The 19699-nt window shown below is 40.1% G+C and overlaps 1 protein-coding gene across 2 annotated transcripts in view; it reads right to left on the bottom strand.

Moving 5' to 3' along the window:
• neo1a (neogenin 1a) overlaps positions 1-18782 on the bottom strand; it is a 173005-nt gene extending 154223 nt beyond the window's left edge. Inside the window, exons 1-3 of one of the 2 annotated variants that reach the window (XM_040127623.1) lie at positions 18648-18782; positions 15026-15351; positions 14364-14411 (exon numbers count right to left, since the gene is read on the bottom strand). The gene's annotated coding sequence lies outside the window, so the exon portion shown is untranslated. The remainder of the gene's footprint in view (positions 1-14363; positions 14412-15025; positions 15352-18647) is intronic. The other variant, XM_040127631.1, reaches the window with a different exon arrangement.
• Positions 18783-19699: the final 917 nt, after the last annotated feature.

Genomic DNA, 19699 nt, shown 5'->3' with positions numbered 1-19699 from the left:
AGCCAACGTTAGCCTACAGCGAAACAGCAGAAGCTTGAACAGTGAACTAATATTTTTCGTACCCATGATCAAATTGTAATGACAAAGAGGACTACCGATGTTGCCGTGTGTCTGTTAGATCTGTAAGAGGACATTCGAGCCTGGGTTACCAGAAGAAGCCAACTGTCCACGGGCCCGAAAAAAGCCCCAAAGTTTACTCCATGTCATTTCAGTCCACATAATTTGATAAATGATAAGTTTATTTGAAATTTGCACCACTGAAGTACAATATCAGCTATGACAGGTCCTCCATCTTGTTGCCTCTTGTAGAGGGACGCTGTGTCAAAATCTGTTTTTAAGACGTTTATTGTTTATATTGTGGTCGTTGTATCACATCGCTTCCATTTTTCTGAGTGTCAATTAATTAACAAACAGAAATCCTGGGGCAACATTTATTTTCATTATCAGTAAATCTGACAATTGTGTTCTTTCGGTAATTGATTTGATTGTTTAGTCTATAAAATGTCAAAAAAAAAAAAAAACATTAATCGTCATTACTCCCTGAGGCCCATGTGAACATATTCAAATTACTTGTTTTGTCTGACCAACAGTAAAAAAGTCAAAATAAAAATAAAAATAAAAAAAATAAAAAAAACACATATGTTGATTTTAGGCTATGATCAACCAAAACTGGGAAACTGGGATAGCAAATATTTACGGTAAACAATTAATCGGTTATCAGGAATTGCTGCCAATTTACTTTCACGTAAATTGACTGAACTATTAGTCAACTAATCATCTCCACTTTACAGTACTGGTTGGTTTCTGGGTGCCCGGGGAAATACTGAAACCACCATGTATTATGCAGTTCCACAACAAATTTTTGCCCAGGGGCCCCCCTAGGACGTTAATCCAGCCTTGAGGACAGCTGTATACTAACAGGTTCAGTGGTAAATAGCTGCAGTTACATAACAACTACATAACAATTTGACTTACCCACAAACTCACCTTCCTCTAATCTATATTCCTATTTCTAGTATAATAATGTTATCATAAAAGACGTGGTTTACAGCCTCAAATTGTTCTGTCAATATAAAAGCTGAATTAAATTTTCAGAAAAAACAGAACTCTACTCTACTCTACCCTTAAACTGTTGTATCACCACTTACTTACTGGCATCTTTTTGACATTGTTTAGTACTGTATATTTAATGTTGTAAATCTGGGCCATAAAAGTTTATGTCGGACTATATTTGGCAAATAAAAATGTGGATAAACTGAATTTAAGTGGGTTTACCCTCCACTGCACTTGCGTTTTCATGGTCCTCAAGGGGACATAGACTGGGATTCAGCTGACAAGCAATAAAACATGATCTTAATTCATGCAAAGAGAGTCCTCTATAGCCGTTAGGTGTGAATTCAATAGCAGTGAATCTAGTTAACCTTGGTTAATATTTTAACCTTTTATAGCCTAATCCCGTGATTTAACAGCTGTCAAACAGTGGAACTAGAGCAAGTTTCACTGATAGATCCATGTCCATTGCAGCTGTCCTCATAACTGGTTCGTACATAGCCCAAAATAATGGTAAAAAAAATCTTTTCCTGTTTAGAATAATACTCACAGAAATCCAAACAGACGCAGAGGCTAACATCTGTAACTTGATTCCAACAGATGACGTGACATGGTGGCTGGAAATCAGAAGATAGGATTAAGTTCCTTAAATTTCAGATCAAGTTGCCTAAAATAATCCCAGGGCTAGTTTGTATTGTTACATGACTGAGGATGAAGGGAGGATAAAGTAAATATTTTTGTCTTTTGAGGATAGACAAATGAAAATAGTATTAAACCAAGGTGAAAAATCTGACATTTGCATCACTCCTCTTCTGGAGGAAGGCTCTGTATTTGTTGCCAATAAAAAGTGACTACTTGTTTGTAGTAAAAATGGAGCAGAATTATGAAGGCAAAGAAAACCAGTGGTGCATTCTCCTTCGGCTTGTGACTAGGCTTCAGGGAGAAGGGATGAGGGAAGGGTAACCTGTTTGGAAACAAGTTATATTCCATCACTGCTGTATCAACCAATAAAACAAAGCCTTGCACTCAGACACATGGAACAGCTCCCCCCACTGGTTTGAGGAGTCCATGACATATTCAACATGACCATTTCCCCCCGAGGGCATGACAGAGCCTCCTTTTGTTATGGTATCTCTGTAGCGCCCTCGACCTGTTCTCATTTTAAATGTCAAACATAACATTTTCGTTTTCAATTAATGATTCCTTCTGCTTCACTGATTTGCATGGTGTGCCTCAAGGCTCACCTCTGGGGCCAACAGTGATTTCCTTTTACCTTTGTCATATTTCTCAGCTCTTGTCATTCTGATACAAATATAATCAGTCATATGCTTTTAGCAAACTAAATTATCCCACTGAATTGTGAGTTTTATAACTCTGTAGCTCCCGACAAGGATTAGATGTGTGAGAAATTTCTTTCCACCTAGTTAATTCGAACTTGGCATACTTGTTTTTGGCCCTGAATTCATCTCATGAAAACAAGGACACACAGCACTCTGCACAGTTCAGCAGGACTGCAGGGGAGAATTTCTGAAGGATTCAATGTGCTATCCGTAAATACTGCCATGCTTCCTGGTAAACAGTAAACATGCCAGTTATGAATGACTGAAGGAATAAATGCACCAATGAATAAAAGAACTAAAAAACAAGTTAGTATTTATGCAAAAAAGTTGAAAAAAAAAAAAAAAGTTAGTTTTAATTCACAAGATGCTTCACTACAAATGTCGCATCTCGCATTCATTTTTAATATTGGTTAAGAAAGGGGTCGATCTTTTCATACAAAGTGCAAAATAAGATTTTGTCAATTTACCAAAACTGATGCACAAATGTACCTGTAGATAATCAAGCCTTAATTAATCAAGTAAATGGTGTGGAATGATTCCAGCTCGGGACATTTGTTGCATGTCATACCCCTCTCTCCCCCTTATATTATTCTTATATTATATTTCCTGATTTTCTCCACACAGGTTGCCACAGTAAAGTCTTACTGATAATTTTTATGGCGTAGACAGGAAATACACCTTGATACATCTCCCACTCTTGTAAGTAGGTGTCAGGTTGCTAAGCAGGGTCAGGTACAAGTCGCAGTGGGCGGAGATAAATTGAAGATAAGGTTTACGTGCGGTCTCGCCAGATTCACAGGGTACCACCGGAAAAGTCTTGCCCACTAAAATTCATCATGAAAAATAAAATCAGGAAAAAAAAGCTGATTTTACTTTTAAAATATCTGTATTTTGCACCAAATGCTCTACAGCAACTCATAATATTAATTACCAATAATGTGTTGTGCTTCTGTTTCAAATAACTTTTGAAAATTAACTTTGTGTTTTTAAATAGTAGATTTATCATCATCTTGAGACAAAACCGTTCACACTCAAAATGAAGGAAACTGAAAGCAAGTAATATTTTACCATTTGCTTTGCTGCAAATCTTGACAGTTCTTGTGTTATAAAGCGAGACTGCACAGGAGAAGTCATTAGATTCTCACTCTGTGTTGCAGGAATATTCAGGTGATGGCACTTTTAAAAACACATAGCAAAGACAACATGCGGTGCAGTCAGACAAATGATCATGCTTTTGGCTTGTAGCTGGGTTTACATGTTGGCCATTATAATGTAATGGCCAACATTTGTTCCTTTACAAGACATATTCCCGGTCTACTGATAATAAACCAAAGCATTTATTCCAACACTAAATGAAACCTGACCGCAGCTTTTTACAGTACGCTTTTACTCTGCTTCTTATAATGAAGCAATATATTCCACAGCAGACTCGCCTGTTAGAGTCAGTTCACATCCTCAGGCCAATTATATTATGTACATGCACACAGCTGGGCTCAAACTCGCTTCTAATTCTCTAACAGTGTTTTTTTTTTTTTTTTTTTTTTCCCCCCCTCAGCCTGTTGCCCTGTGTCACTGGAACATATTTCTTCCAGATTAAAGAACAGGGTCATACCAAATCTCAAATCTCCAACATTAAAGAGATATTCACATCGTGAATCAAGTAATGGCAACCATGCATTTGAGGAAATGGCCATTAGATTGCTGCACTGAAAGGACAGTGGATTAACTTGCACTCGAAGCAGCTGTTAAGCCGAATATTTCAAACGTTTCTAAATATTTTGAAATCTGTTAAAAGCAGAAACCATATGTACATTATAACATAGTCAGGGATCATTAAGTGACAAGGATGTACGTGTTTTCAGAGGGCTGTGAGTATGCTGAGAAAAAAACTGCAGTGTAACAGATTAAAAGGGAAACACACACACACACACACACACACACACACACACACTGAGTATTCTGTTTCATTTCTACATTCACTGAGTAATGAAATGCCATATCATTTAAATTCAAACATTTCTCTCTCGTTAACATTAACACTCCTCCAATAATTTCACTAAATCGGCTATTCTGTTCAAATGATTGGTGTGGATTACCGATACTGGCGTTGAGTTGAATGTGATCCCAGCATGATCCTGATCTTATTTGGAGCAGGATTAACAGGCATGAGGCTCAGCTCATGGACGAGCCGGATGAACAGTCTTTAGCATGGTATTTGGTTCATCCTTAGGATTATTTACACCCTGAATAACATATCACCTCACCCACTGACCACTGAACACAACGGAGCGGCTCCAAAGCTAACGAAGCTACAATGTGAGTGCAATTAACCAACCGTTAACAGAACAGACAGGACAGTTATGGTCAACACAGTTGTGTTGGCTGTGGTGACTTGATGAGCATCTGTGTGTGCGTGTGTGTGGTACATTGCTGTATGTGTAAATTTGAAAGTTACTGGCCCCCCCGAAAAAAAAAAAAAAAAAAGGATGACATTTCCGTCCTGAATCCACAGATATTTTGTCTTCCATGGGTGTGTATTTCTGTGTGTGTGTGTGTGTGTGTAGGTTATTTAACCGAAGAGACAAACAGCTGCTGTGTACCTGGCCCAGACCCCGGGCTAAAGATGGCAGCAGCACATGGCCTCATGGAGCATTCCCACCTGCCACTGCACAACACATAACTTTCTTCAGCAGGAAGCAGCCGGTGTGCACTCACACACCCCCATCATACATGTGCTTGCCTGGGCACATTTTCAGAGCCTGGCACAGCTCACCTCACACATGTCAGCACTTTCTTTCCCTGTCTTCACTCTTTTCCCGGTAATCATTGTTCTAATTACCTCTCAGTGTGCAGCTGAAACATTGCCGTGCACGTGTCTGCTGAAACCGGCGGCTTGATTGACGTCAGAAGTCGTGGAGAGGATGCAGAGGGCAGAGGGGCAGATTTGCACTTACAGTGACCACATAAACTAGCATCTATGATAATCTGAGCTCTTATTGGATCAGGAAATGGTGAGGATTTTGTTAGATTACTTAAAAATCCGCAGTACTGACCGCTCTCTGCAGTTTCGCCCCAGGCACTGGTCAGAACAGGTCTGCTCAGTGTCACATAACCTGTATGTGACACTTAGCAGAACATCTTCTCTTGAGCTTAACCCAGATTTTTTCAAATTTTAAAGATTTATTTGTCACATACACAACAGAAAGTTAAAATACGATAAAAAGCACGAAAAGCAAGGTGCATCTGTGAAAAAAAAAAAGCAAAATTATTTAAGGAACATACAGCTTTAATGCGGGTCTGTTTTTACCACAAACCCAGGCCATAAATTCAGAGTATGCTATGGAGATAAGTTTGTGAGCGCTTTCATTTATTTTCAAGGGAGCTGAATGGAAAATCTTAAAAGAACATATGGCACACAGAGTCAAACTGCGTCAACAAAGAGGAGCTGAATCACGAAATGAAAGTAACCAGCAAGAATGTGAAATGCACTGCTACCACACTGCTAAATGGCAACAAACCAAATATGACCCAGCCCTGTTTGCAGTGTTGGTTTAGTTACATCAAAGTTAAACTTGTTTCTCACGAGGAGCATACAACCTTATCTACCTCCTGATGGTCTTTTGGGACCAAAAGCTTGAAATGTATTATGCAACGCGTAGTCTAAAACTCTCATATTGTATCTCATACAGTTGGTGGATTGATACTTCTTTGAAGCATGCAACATGCTTGAATGTATGCTTGTGTACAGGCACATCAAACACTTGTGTAAACAGTTCAAATAAACTTTATATGTCGAATGAAATGGTGCGGATGGAATTATTGTACGTTGCTGCTGAATTTAAAGTAGATTTTAGACATTCACTGTATTTTTTTGTTTTTTTCCTATCTTTTGCAATGTTTTTTTTCCTCATTAGTTGGTTTAGCCTGTTTTAAAACTGCTGGAATTGTAAAGCAGAATGAAGAGAAAAACGTTCGTCATCGTGTCAACATTTTTTTCCGGGCTTTTGTCTCTTCGGGAAAGACGCATCGCTCTTCTTTTCAAAGGTTAGTCAGTGACAGTAGCATACAGGTGTGCTTGAAATGTCAGTGGTTCCTAATGAAAGGAAGAGAATTTCAAATCAAAGCCATTAAGCCCAGAAGCATTTGGTTGGATAAATATGTTCACCATGCTACAGTTGACAGGCACAATTCCGTGTTTGTGCCCATTTCACCTGCTGAATACGGACAGTTCCTGCGCTACAAAGCTACACATGTCATTCAACTGCAATACTTGAAAGAGAAAATGCATTTACAGGGGGATATCAGGGCTGAAGAAAGGTGTAATTTGTCGAAACTGGCATTTCAAACGAATTTGACAGTCAAAGATAATGCAGTCTCGTGAGTCCTCTGCCCATCTTCCCCTCCTCCCTGTTAGACTCCATCTTGTGAAGGCAGAAGCTTCCTTAATATCCCAGCAGGAGCCTGCTGCTCGGAGACGCTAGGCTAACAAACTGAGCAGTGTAAACACGGGCTTCAAAATGAATACTCGATGCTGTTTGGATTTTGCCACGGTGCCCCGCTTTGAGTTATAGCCACTGAAATATGTTTAAAGAAGTCAGCTGTGGAGACGCTTGAATTTTTTTCTTCTGTCTTATGAGTAAATATTTACAGATTCTGTGGAAACCCTGCTGTATGTTGTTTATACATTTAAATTCGAAATATGCTGCAGCAATTGTGATAGCGAGGAGGGAAGTGTGTAAAAATTACATACCACTAAAACCTAATGAGATGTGCAGCCCTCTACCATTCACAGTATTGTACAGCACCCAATCAATTCTGTGAGCCCATGTTGACACCCTCTTGTCCTCCCTCCAGATGGAGTTGGTTTGTTTTATACTGCTGCCCTGAATGGATGGCTTTCTATCGGCCGTAATGAGCACCATTGAGATGAGGTGAAGTCACTTAAGGGGCTGTCTGGGCAACACTTGCAGCCTTCCCAAGATCTACAACCGCAAGCTGCCTCCCTCCTGGCAGGCCTCCCACCTACCCCCTTCAACCCCAGCTCTTGTGGTTTAGGGTCTTTTTCCTGCCAGAGGAGGTCGACTGTTGTTGTTGGAATTGCCATGGCCACTTAAAGGGACTCTCTCAATCAACAGGGACTGCAGCTCATTTAATGGGGCTTGGGGATCACTGGAAAACACAAAACAAGAAGCAGCGCCTAATCTTGCATGCTCCACGTTCTCTGAGTACAGAAAATTTGACCTGACAAACAGGGCAGAGGTTTCCTTAAGTGTTTCATTTTGATAGTAGGTGGCCAGTTTCACAGGCATTTTTTCTGTGCTTATCCCCCCTATTTCCAGCCGAAGCAGGAACTTGTGGCCATATGCGCGTAGTGTAATGTTTTATCCATGATGGATGATCATACACCTTCACCAGGGACGTGGCCAGGGGGCTCGGCAAAACGTAACGAGGTCTATGCTGTAGCAGTGCTGCCCAGACTGACAATGAAATGGAGGGTGCCATATTGCAATAATGGGGAAAGGGGGAGAAGCAGAGAGAAAATAAGAGAGGGATGGAGGAGAAGTACACAGCACTCCAACAGGGAAGCAAAATACCACAATCTGTTCTGGCAGAACAGATTGAAACGATTACAGCGAAGGGAATATTCTTTTTGGGGATTTTTCTTCCGCCCCCCCCCTCTCCATCTAATCTGTCATGAAGTGCATGAACGCTCGTAGGGGAGAGGGAGAGAGAGCGCGAGAGAGAGGGGACGCAACAGTCACCGCCAGATCATGCCTTTTTCTTTTTTAGCATCTTGGATCATTCTTGGTTTTATGATTTACATGTGTGAAGAAGGCAATAACTGATGACAAGATCAGTGCTCCGAAAAGATTCTACTCCAAACACCTCGAGACGGAAAACAGCTATTAGACATTACTTGTGTATCAGTCTTTAAATGCTGTGTTGTTGTTGTTGTTTTTTTTTAAAAAAGATCTTATTTTACTTATTTAGAACACTGTCACATAACATGGGTGACATGACAGCTACAATCATACATCCATTTTATAATTTTTTTAGCAGTAAAGTATATGTAATAAATAAATAAGATGTAAATTAGTAAAGTACAGAAAGTCTAAACATGCAAAGGTAATCCATTAAGACACATTAATACACAGAATGTCCTTAAGAGAATCTACGGTAAAGAATAAAGAGGTGTAACAGAAAATAAAGAAATAAGACAGTTTCTAATATTAATATAAAAATAAAAATAAATAAATCAAATTTACATTAAATCTCTTTAAATAACTCCTGAGGGAGAGTGAATTATTAACAAGTTAACACGCTCAATGTAATTTCAACAAAAATCCCATTTGTTGATGATATCTACAACTTTTGAGATGTAAGAGTTTGTGGGCTATATTATGACTAGCTGTGTATTGCTCTTCTCTTAATTTGTTGGGGATAACAACCCATCTCCATGACAACGGAGCAGCTCCATCCACCGAGGAAGGCCGTGAGATGCGGTTGAAAGCTTTTTTTCTTTTTTTTAAATTGGACCTTGTGTTTAACTGCTAATTCCAAGGTGAAGATGGAATGGAGACTTCGGGGTATCTTCAATGGCAATAGAACCACAATAGCATTTCTTTGAGGAACATTGTTTTTCTAATGCACCAATTATGGGTATCAGCTCTTTTTGTTATCTGCCACGAATTAAAAAGCAGACAGACTTAAGACCTGTTTTTTGTTTTGAACCAAACAATCAATAAACCTAAAGGTACATTTGAATCTTCAGGAAAATCCCTTTAGTTTAAAAGTTGGTATTAAAATACTATTTAGCTGATTTCTTTTGTTTTGTTCTTGTTCTTTGTACTTTCTTCTACAGCAGTGTTTTAACTGTTGTTGATATACTTGTCTTTGTTGTTTTTTCTTATTATTGTGACTTGGATACCCTATAAAATATGCTCATTATAAATTATATATAGAGGAGGGATGTTTGGGTTTTTTCTTATTATTTTAATAATAATAAGAGTAAAAAAATACAGACAAACATAAAGGTACAAAAAGCATAATGTAACTGTGGTCCTACACTCGGTCCACTCAGTATTTCCCACCTGTGAAAACCACATGAAAGTAAAAAAAAAAAAAAAACTTTCAAAGACAATAATTATCACATGACATGTCGTGTTTTGGGTAATGGGTGTGGCTGAACATGTTGACCTTTGAGTGATGGCAACAAGTGTAGGGCCCCACACTGGATACTGAAAGGCATTCTGGGAAACACAGTTAAAGCCGGAGTAGGTGGTTTGAGGTTAGGTGGTTACCCTAAAAAAAGAAACTCCTAAAATAACCTGGACCTGAAAAACCAATGAGGACTTGACGCGCCAGCGATGTACCCATCTCTTATGACATGCTCTCCTGGATTTTTTCCAGGAATGCATAAAAGTGAAAATATTTTTCAACAGTTCCAGTGCTCATCAATGTGACACTTGAGCCAGACGGCCCCGAGGGCCGTTTTGCTCTACCATGGTATTTCTGAAGCAGATACTGCAGTGAGGCATCTCTGTGTGATCCCCACCTAAGGGTGTCCAAGAGTGCATTTTGCTCAGAGCTAGGATGATCCTTTTCCATCATTCAGTCATATATTTCCATTTAAAAACACCAGGGCTAATGTTAAACCTGATTACTTTCTCTTTTTTTCTGCCCTTAAAGAGGGAGAATAAATCCATATTTTAATTCACTATGAGAAAATATGTGGCCACCATGATCCCGGCAGTATATCTTTGGCACAGTTGGGACATGCAAAAGCTTACGACAAAATGTAACAACTAAATTATCACAGATGGGTGCTGCAAACAATCGGCCCGTGTCGCTTGTGCAGCCAAACATCTGCAGGCTAAGGGAACCTTACTGTGAACCGAGCATGCCACAGCAAAATGTCAGGCAGAAAAATGACACATTAACTCTCCATTGCCAATTACAATGCATTACACTAGCATGCCTGTCTCCTCTCCAATAGTTATTTATTCCTGCCCTGTAATTAGGCCTGCCTGCAAAAAAAAGTCGATTTGTTTACCCCGATGTTTCTTTCTCATTACGTCTGGAATACATCCCCCAGAGAATTGCTCTGTATGTAGCCTACGGAGCACAGGGGTAGCCAGGGTTGTTTTTCCTAGCTACTTTAAAAGCCGTTGGGTAGTTGAATCTATAACAATGCGTTATTTTGTATGTGATGATATATTACTATAGCTTTCAAAAGTGTTACAGGTGTCCTTTATGACTACAACATGTACAATTCCTTAAAACGCGCCAGTTTCTATTCTTTCATTTTGTCCACCAATCTTGGAATTCAAGCCAGAATGTTCTGCTTCCTTTTGACAGAATTCTGCATCAATACTGTGTTCATGCATACATTTACTGGCCTTACACACAGCACCTTTTGGGGATTCATATTAATCCAACTGAATTTACGGGGCTGATGTGATTTCATAAAGTATTGCAGTAAAGTCCAATTGTAGCGGTGACTTAATATTCTCTTAACACAACTTCGAGTGTGAATAAATTTCTGCTGTATCTCACCATCAAAGCCAGCAACTGCTCAATCTCTTGGGAGCGTTTGTCACACCGCGCTGCACAAACACCTCGATTTATACAGCAGCTGGTGCAGTAAATGTGCTGTAATTGCAAAGTCACACATGGATTCGGGTGTGTTCATAGTATCACACCAAATCTATTCATCTGCAGTCCATGTGATAATGATGCTTGCTTTAGCGCCACACCAGCACCTCCTATTTACCTCTCAGGCCTTTCGGATGTTATTTAAGGGTATTGTTATGATGCTCATCCACTGCCTGCATATACATTGCTGCTTGATTGGAGGAAATCCTTTAGTTTTATGATCTGCAGCGATGTCTGCAGTAATGACCCGTGCTGGGAGGTGTTACAGGAGCAGATTTGGAGGCGCTATCCTGTTAACAAGGAGCCTGCTGAGACAAGCTGCGAGCGACGCCGCTCAGAGACGTGTGATTTCAAGCGGGGCCTGCCCGTGCCAGACAGTTGGTGATCTGTGTATCACCTTCTTCTTTATTTTTATTGAATATGACAACGAAGGAAAACCACAGTGCTTTAGTTGAGAAAATCCACGACAGGACGAACAAAAAGTGGATTTTTATTTTGTTCATTTTTTAATTTATTTTTTTAAGTTTGTTTAGTCTGTGGGTTGGTTCTGTGACTAGATCTGGGCCTTTTTTTTGCAGATATTTTTCTTTTGGATGTCATAAATTAGTCAAAACTGTCAAAGTGTGAATATGAAAGGATTTTTCCTCGCTGCTAAGACAACATACAGCACATCGGGCTTTATGTGCTATCTACTATCTTACTTTTGCCATAGCTGGAGGAGGCTTTATTCAGACTGATTCATCCATAATCCCTACTGGTTTCTATGTCTACATGTGATTTTACTCTTTTATCCTCATCCTCCCAAATCATAATCTACAGAGGTGCAGTTAGAATAACTACTCTGTCATTTAACCATAGTAAGCCCATTTTAGGCCCCCTGATTTTGTTGTCAGACATACTATGACCCTCGAGTAACAATGATGCTCTGAACTGAATGAATCTGAGGACAAAATCCTAAGTAATGTAGGACCACGAACTGCTGATAGCGTTAATTCATCTAATTCAAATGAGGCTAATCTGTTCCAGTTGGTGTATCAGATGAATTGCTGCAAGGTTAAGGAGCAAGTTTAGCAACTGTTTAATGATTTAAGCGAATAGAGTCAGAGTTCCGATGTGAGGCATCGACTTGAATTCCTCTGAACTTCCTTGAGCCAAGCTCCTCGGACGGCAGTTTATTATTTAATATCCTTTCCACCACATGCAAATACGGAGTACAATTCTGCAAAGACATGTCATCAATCTTCTGATTTGATTTTGACACACATGACGTTCCGTCCTTCACATTCCGTAGGTCTCAGTAACGGCCTCAAAACAAGGCTTCTGACTATAGGACAGCCCACAGACGGAGCCAAGGCACCAGTGGGACATTACGTGGGAAATTTGATTTGTAATTTGCCAAGTCCACAAAGTAAATTACATCCATTTTGCAAACCTAACCATTTATTGTTCAGATACAGATAATGCACAAAGGAAATTCAGAAATAGTACATTCATTGGTTTTTGCAAGCCTATTTTTTTGTTGCGTTACTGCTGCTTTTATATATATATAAGAAGAAGCTCTGAATACTTCTTCCACCGCTGAGCTGCTCTTTGTTCTTTTTCCACAGTGACATGAGTTGGAAGTAATTATGTGCCTGCGATGACAGGAAATCAACCCGGACTGTTCTCTGAACTCATAGAGAGCATTACAGAAACTCTTTTGACACTGTCACTACACTGGGGAGTTTGCTGCAGTAGCCTCTCTTTCACTGCTGATATTTTCTGTGACACTCGTGGAGCTACTGCCAATTAAGCCATTTATAACCCCAAGACAGTGTGCCTGGCTTATGAAAGCTGGATGTTGTACTCACTTGTTAGAAAACGCATTTCCCTGATGTGTTGAGGTCTTTTAGGGACATTACTACTCCTTCTGTTCTCTATTTGTGTGAACAGAACAAAAGATCCTTCTTTTGATGACAAAATTCACTCCACCAGCAGAAGAGCTGCTATCAAAAGCATATGTATTTTTAAGATCAGTTTTGCTAATTCATGTGTTCATGCGTTCGACGTTCAATTATTGATCCGACTTTCAGTTGAGTCAGAGCCTAAATACAAGCCACCACGAGAGACCAGTTCAGTTCATACATTAATGTGAAGCACAAAGAAACTGTTTCAGGATGCCACTGTGATCTTTCAAAATGTTGGGGACAACTGCTCCAAAATGTATGATGGTTTTTAATCTGTCACTTGTGTAAAAGTACTGACAACCAGTGCCATACGGTATCAATGAATCTTGGATGGATGGAGCGAAAGTGACGACTTACTTCTTGCATTTGCCTTTATTTTTTAAAATACAGTATATGAGATTATATTACTCCGACTATACATCACACAGCCAATTCTTCAAAATCACCTGGATGGCATATTATAATATCAATAATATTTCCTTAACTTAATTTTGCAGTCAAAGTGGGAGGGTGGTTGAAAAACATGAATGAAATCATCGTCATGTCATTCCTATGTTCATAGTATGTTTTCTTTTTTTTAACCGAAGACTACATTTGATGGCCAAAGTCACTGCTCTTTGAAAGTAATATGGTGAAGACTTTAGATCTATACTTGAACAAAGGGAGTCAGGACTCCTCATAGTTTGATAAATAAGAAGTCAAATGTAAATTGTTTCCTGTTTCCTGCTTGGAGTCTCAAACAGTTCATCCATGTAGCTACATTATTGTAGTGCTACTGCATTGTAAAAGGGGTCTTCAACCCTCTATGTCATGTCCTGCATGTCTTCTTCTATGTAAATATCAGACAGTGGAAAAAAATAACATAAGCACCGTATCAAAAAAAAAAGACCTTAAAATTCTAAAGTAACTTAATAACGATTGCCAACACTACCATTAGACTGAGTCATGTTAGGTTTGATGCCAATTAACAGCATTTGTCAGCTATAAAAGAGGTTTGGCAGCATTTGGACGTGTGAGTTTTCAAAGCAACACGAGAGAGCTCCGATGTGGCAGAATCGTCGGTGCCAATTAAATGGCAGAGACCGCTTAAAAACTGCAAAACTTTCAATATGTCAAGGGGAAACTGGAGTTTACCATTTATGCCGAATACAAACTGCATTTACTAGAAAGAAACCATGTTGCCGGTTGCAGATAACCAAGCAATAGTGAATAAGTTACTTCAAAGTTAAACTCCTTTTCTATGAAGTATTTATGTCTTTTGTTATTCTGTATTGTACTTGTTTATTAATGACAGGGGTTGTCGGGAAATATCAATCACTTTCTTATTGGATGTAAATATAGGTCATGGGTGAAAAAGCTTTAATTTCATTACCTGCTGTTTGGCAATGAAATGCCGTTTAATCTTGCTGCAGATTCTGTCCTGAGAACCAAAACAAAAACGCACGTCTTCACCAACAATTTCCATGAAAGCAGGATGACACCAGAATAATAACAGTAATCCTTTAGGATTTCTTTAACAATATGTTTTTTCATGTTTTACAGGTATGTCCCTCTGTATGTTTAGAGTGGGGTGAAATTAAAAATGGTGCAATTAATGTAAACAGGGACGCTCTAAACTGCTTTTGAAAAATTGGTTTAATCAGGTTTGTCACACTGAACCTGCTCTGCTTATTATGTCAATGCTGGCTGACTTTATCTGCAGAGGAAGTAATATATCTGATTCATGTTACCTCGCCAGTTTATGGCATTTTACTGCATACCGGCGGAAATTAGGTTAAACAATTTCATAAATATGAGACTAGATGCAGCATAAACCTGGCTGTAGTCTGAATGAATGAACAGTTGCAAACTGAATTTTCAAACTACATAATTGAATAATTGGATTATTGGCTGTAGTCATTATATTGAGCGCATAAAAATAGCAGCAGTCTATTTGGTTGGTGCACAAAAATGGCTTAATATTAAGATATACTGTGCCACAATAGCAAACGTTTTTTTATGACTTTGTCTAAAACGCTGCTAATAAAGACTCACCTGTCAAAGTGCAGTGAATGGATGGGGAAACTGGGTGACATATGGAGGCCACTGGAGGTGCACTTTAGGTTCCCATTGAGCAGGTGGAAAAGCAGCCCTCCAGTCCTCCAGAGTGGACAACCACAATGACCGCGGGAGCCCCAGTTGGCAAGGTCCCGTCCCTCAGTTCCACGACCAGAGAATGTGCCAGGGAGATGGCACGTTGCATGCCAAGGCAACGAGCCATGTCTCTGACAGCTATGCCAGGTGGGATGGGGTGGGGGAGAGGGCCGGGGCCCCTCAGAGAGGCAGCGCTGTGTGTTTGTCCTATTACAGGACACAATTGCCTAAGAAACAATCACACAATAGATGCATAGGAAACTCAAACCAGCAGTGATCATTAGAACAAATCTCTCTGGGAACATAATCATAGTACAGACAGCTGGTTCCCGTGAAAGACACACATGCACACACACATAGCTCTACGTGAAAACATGCACCCAGAGCTTTTATTAAAAGTAAAAGACTGTAGAGTCATCATCTCAACATGTAGAATACCAATCAATTTTTTCCTCTGGTCAATTTTGTGTCAAAGAAATGCTCAATCATCATAATTAATTGATCTCCTAACTTAAAGACGCGCCATCATCAAGCGCTTCGTCGCCCAAAATACTATGTGACACAGACAAAACGTCGTGCTACGACTCTCATTCATCAATCATCACTCATCATTACTGTAGGCTCAGGGCTCATCAGCATGCTCCAGGATGAAGATTCATTATGAGCACTGAGAGGAAAAAGAAAGGTCAAGCTCAGAGCAAAATGAAGTCGCAGAAGCCTCGCCCCGTTCCGACATCTCAGCAGCCATCAGTCAAGAACCTGATCCATTTAGTGATCACAAATCTGTCGCCGGCGTCGGCCTCAATCATTTTTTAAGAATGACTGCAAATTGTTTTATTTAAGAGGGATTCATAACCACTGATGCAGTCATATGCTAGTCAACGGTACTGTCAAAGGGTCCAGCGCATGATGGTGGTATGGTGCCTCGTTAACACATCATCCCTGCACCAGTGGCCTCGTTTCCAGAGTCATCATCATCAGGTTTGGAGGTGACAGAACTATCTTTAGAACTGTGAATGAGGAATGACCCACCTTTTTTTTTTAATAACTCAGACTTCGCAGAGTCAGAAATTAAGACTAGATCGTAAACCTCTCGTTTCACACATTTACAGTAGATAAGGCAGATCCCAGACCAGACGACAAAAACTAATGCAAGTATTGAGACAAGGAGGGGTAATTATAACGATCTCTGATTTGGAATGATTGCAGGAAATTAGGTAATGTGTAACATCCATGATATGTACAATATGTTAAATATAATTATAAACTGTTATACAAACATGTATAAAATCAGTATGAAATTAGGACTTTACTATACAAGGGTATTGTAGGGTTCATTTTCCGATACATATGATTTGAATAGATTTTCCTTCTTCTATTTTTTCCTTTTAATATAAGATACAGTTTAACCTTGAAAACTATCATTCAGCTGCAGCCACAACAACAACGGGAAATGATTTTCTACCACACAAGACAACATTGGTTTATGGGCATTCACTCTGCTTACCACGGATGTTTTCTTCCACTGTGGCCAGATTACATTGTGGAGAAGCAATTAACATATGGATTACTACAAAAGCTTTTGAGATGTGTACTCTTCAGTAACAACAAAAAAAAAAAGCCTTTTAGACGTTTCTGTGCTGTCTTCATTAGCATGAAATATGTGGTATGTTGATGATGTGGGTAGTGGGAAGTTGACATGATTTACATGCACATATTTCAAAGAATGCTGCTGACTTTTGTGGATTAAAAGGGCTACTTTTAAAAATAGAAGCGTGGTGATGCTTCTTTAATCTATGTATGAACATCATACTGGCCATCAGCATTAATCCCACTGTAACAATACATGTGCTTCAAGATATAAAACCAACAGCTTGACGTTGTAGAGCCATCCGTGGCGTCTTTCGCCAGCAAGGAGAAGCTGAGAGTACAGGGAAAGAGATAAAACGACAGAGAGCCAGAGCTGAGCCAGTGGAGCTGTTCATTTTACAGAGAGTGGGGAAGTGGAAATGTGCTCCTCTCCACTAAAGGCAGCCATGATGATGAATGGGACTCTGGGAGGCCAGTTAAATAGCTTGTCACTGTGTGACTGGAGGGTGTGCACTGTGCCTATCCAGCTGTACAGCTAGAGGGCTATTTTCATATGATAGTAGTCCGCAGATGAGTTAATGATTATGGGCCAGGGTTTATGAATGATATGGTATTGCAATATTATAGTTCAGTTTGTGAAATTGTATAGTCATGGTCGGAACTAGGCGGCCTCTTGGAACCTCCCGGTTTCGACTGCTAAGAAAATGTGTTTTTATTAACAGGATTGTGTTCCATTCTCGTAAGAAGTGGAGTGTTAGCCTATGTCCTTACAGTCACATCATGTGGAGGCATTAGCACGCACTGTCTCAATTTCATACTACACGCAGCATGTACTATGAGGCTAATTGTCATAGCATGCAGTTTTTGCAGTTCGTATACAAGAAAATAATGTCCTATATTGTTTTGTACTGACACAAAATCACACGGTATGTGCACTGACGGACATAAGTCAAAATGCAACTTGAAATGCTTCTGTCAATGTGATCTCATGAGGAGACTGAAAAATGTTTTTGCGATACTTTTGGTTTGTTTGTTTTGCAATATCAGCCTTGTAAAAATTCCAGTTTCATTTGTGATTCATTTAAAACTAAATCAAATCAGTAACTGCTGCGACCTTTAAAAACAGCGTCAATTCTCCTCGGTTCCCTTGCAAACAGTTTTTCAAGGTACTTGGCAGGTAGGTTGTTCCAAGCATCTTGGAGAACTTGCCACAGTTCTTCTCTGGTTTTGGGCTGTCTCAGTGTCTTCTGTCTCTTCATGCGACTCCAGACGCGATGTTGCAGGACTCCTTGTTCCTCTTGTCGCTGAACATAGTTCGTTATGGCTCTGGCTGTACGCTCGGGGTCATTGTCGTGCTGCAGAGCGAATTTGGGACGGTATGGATGATGCTATTGTATGATGGATAAGAATCTAAAGACCTAAAGTACCTAAAATTTTTGCGCTGTATGTTGAAGCCTTCAAATCGGACACTGTTATAACTGCAGCAACTCCCACATGACACAAACACATTAGCAACTTACAGTAACGAGTATCGTAGCCAATCCAAACCAGTTATCTCCAGGTCTGTCACACTTCTTTAGCTGGCTCCATTTCTCCTCAGCCCTTAGCATCACTCCTCTTCCTACACCGACCCCATGTTTCCATTTCACTATCACCTGGTTTCTCTTTGCTCTAGTCTTCCGTTCTCATGGTTTTCCTCTCAAAGTCTTTCCTGCGCTGAACCCAATTCCCTGTCGTTCTACTTAAGGTGGGCAAGGTGTTTGAATCCTTCTCGCCCTCTGTCTCCTTATTCGGTCTCTCTTCTCTTTTTTTGCACAAAAACTCTCCTGCCTCCTCTCGCAGGTCACACTCCTGCCTCTCACGATCACCTACACCATAATCATCATCAACATCATCGTCATAGTCACCCGGTTCCTCAGAATTCACTTCTCACCTGCTACGTCCTGGGGGCTCCGTGTGACCCCTTATCTCTGTGCACAGCCCTCCACTGTGTGTCATGGGCTGACAGCTCAGTCTCTCCCTCTGTGTGGCTCTTTGTCCACCTTCCTCTGCAGCTACGGCAGGTACTGAACGATCAGTACCAGAGGAGAGAGGAGCCTTGTAATTAAGCACAGCTGCAGCTAATGTGCCCCAACACAGAGTTTAATCACGCAACTCTGCAGAGATGTGTATTTTGTGTGGTAAGTTGTGAAGTTGTGGGATAAACAAGCCAGAGCACATTTCTCTGACCTTGTGAAGTTGAGCGACCCCTTTCACATTACAAGTAGTCATTTACTCCACTGCCAAGAAAAACAAATACATAAATGGAGCTCTAATCTTTCGAAATTGATGTAGCTGTGAATCGAGCTAGGGGTAGCACGAGACTCGAAAGCAAACCACTCCACTCGTCCCACCCTTCCCTCGCCGCCCAGCGCTCCACCGGCATCCTTGTCATTTCACTGTCCCCGCTAATGCAAGAATCGGTAGCTTGCTATCCTGTGAGTCAACCGTAGCAATGTCTTCCAGCAGCTAATACTAACTTGAAGCCTCTGTGCAAGAGGAGCGGTAGACCAGGAGCGTGTTCACGTATTGAGCGACAACCGTGAGGTCCCACCCCTGACTTTGGCCTTCTCCCTTTTGGTTAGAAGGCCGAGGCGTCTGGCAGCACCTCTCCACATTGGGATATGTTTTTGAGCATATTTCAACTAAAAAACATTAGAAGAATGTTACATTTAAACATACCAAAATCATAAAACTAATTGATCTCTGTGTTAAAAGATCTTAGTAACAAAGAGTGAATAAAAGAAGAGCAGGAGATCCTCTAACCAATACATATGCGCTAAAATGAAGCAGATGTTATACAGTTGACTTTTGTCCATTTGACTTAACATTCTCTAAGATGTGACTTTGACAGACAATGAGTGTCAGATAATTCGACTACTCTGACTAAAAAAAGCATGTTTGAAACTGAACAAAACTCTGGTACTCCAAACAAACAGCATATGG

The sequence above is a fragment of the Xiphias gladius genome, chromosome 1 (genome assembly GCF_016859285.1).
Source record: "Xiphias gladius isolate SHS-SW01 ecotype Sanya breed wild chromosome 1, ASM1685928v1, whole genome shotgun sequence".
In the NCBI taxonomy this organism is placed as follows: domain Eukaryota; kingdom Metazoa; phylum Chordata; class Actinopteri; order Istiophoriformes; family Xiphiidae; genus Xiphias; species Xiphias gladius.
This window is presented reverse-complemented; position numbering and strand designations above follow the sequence as displayed.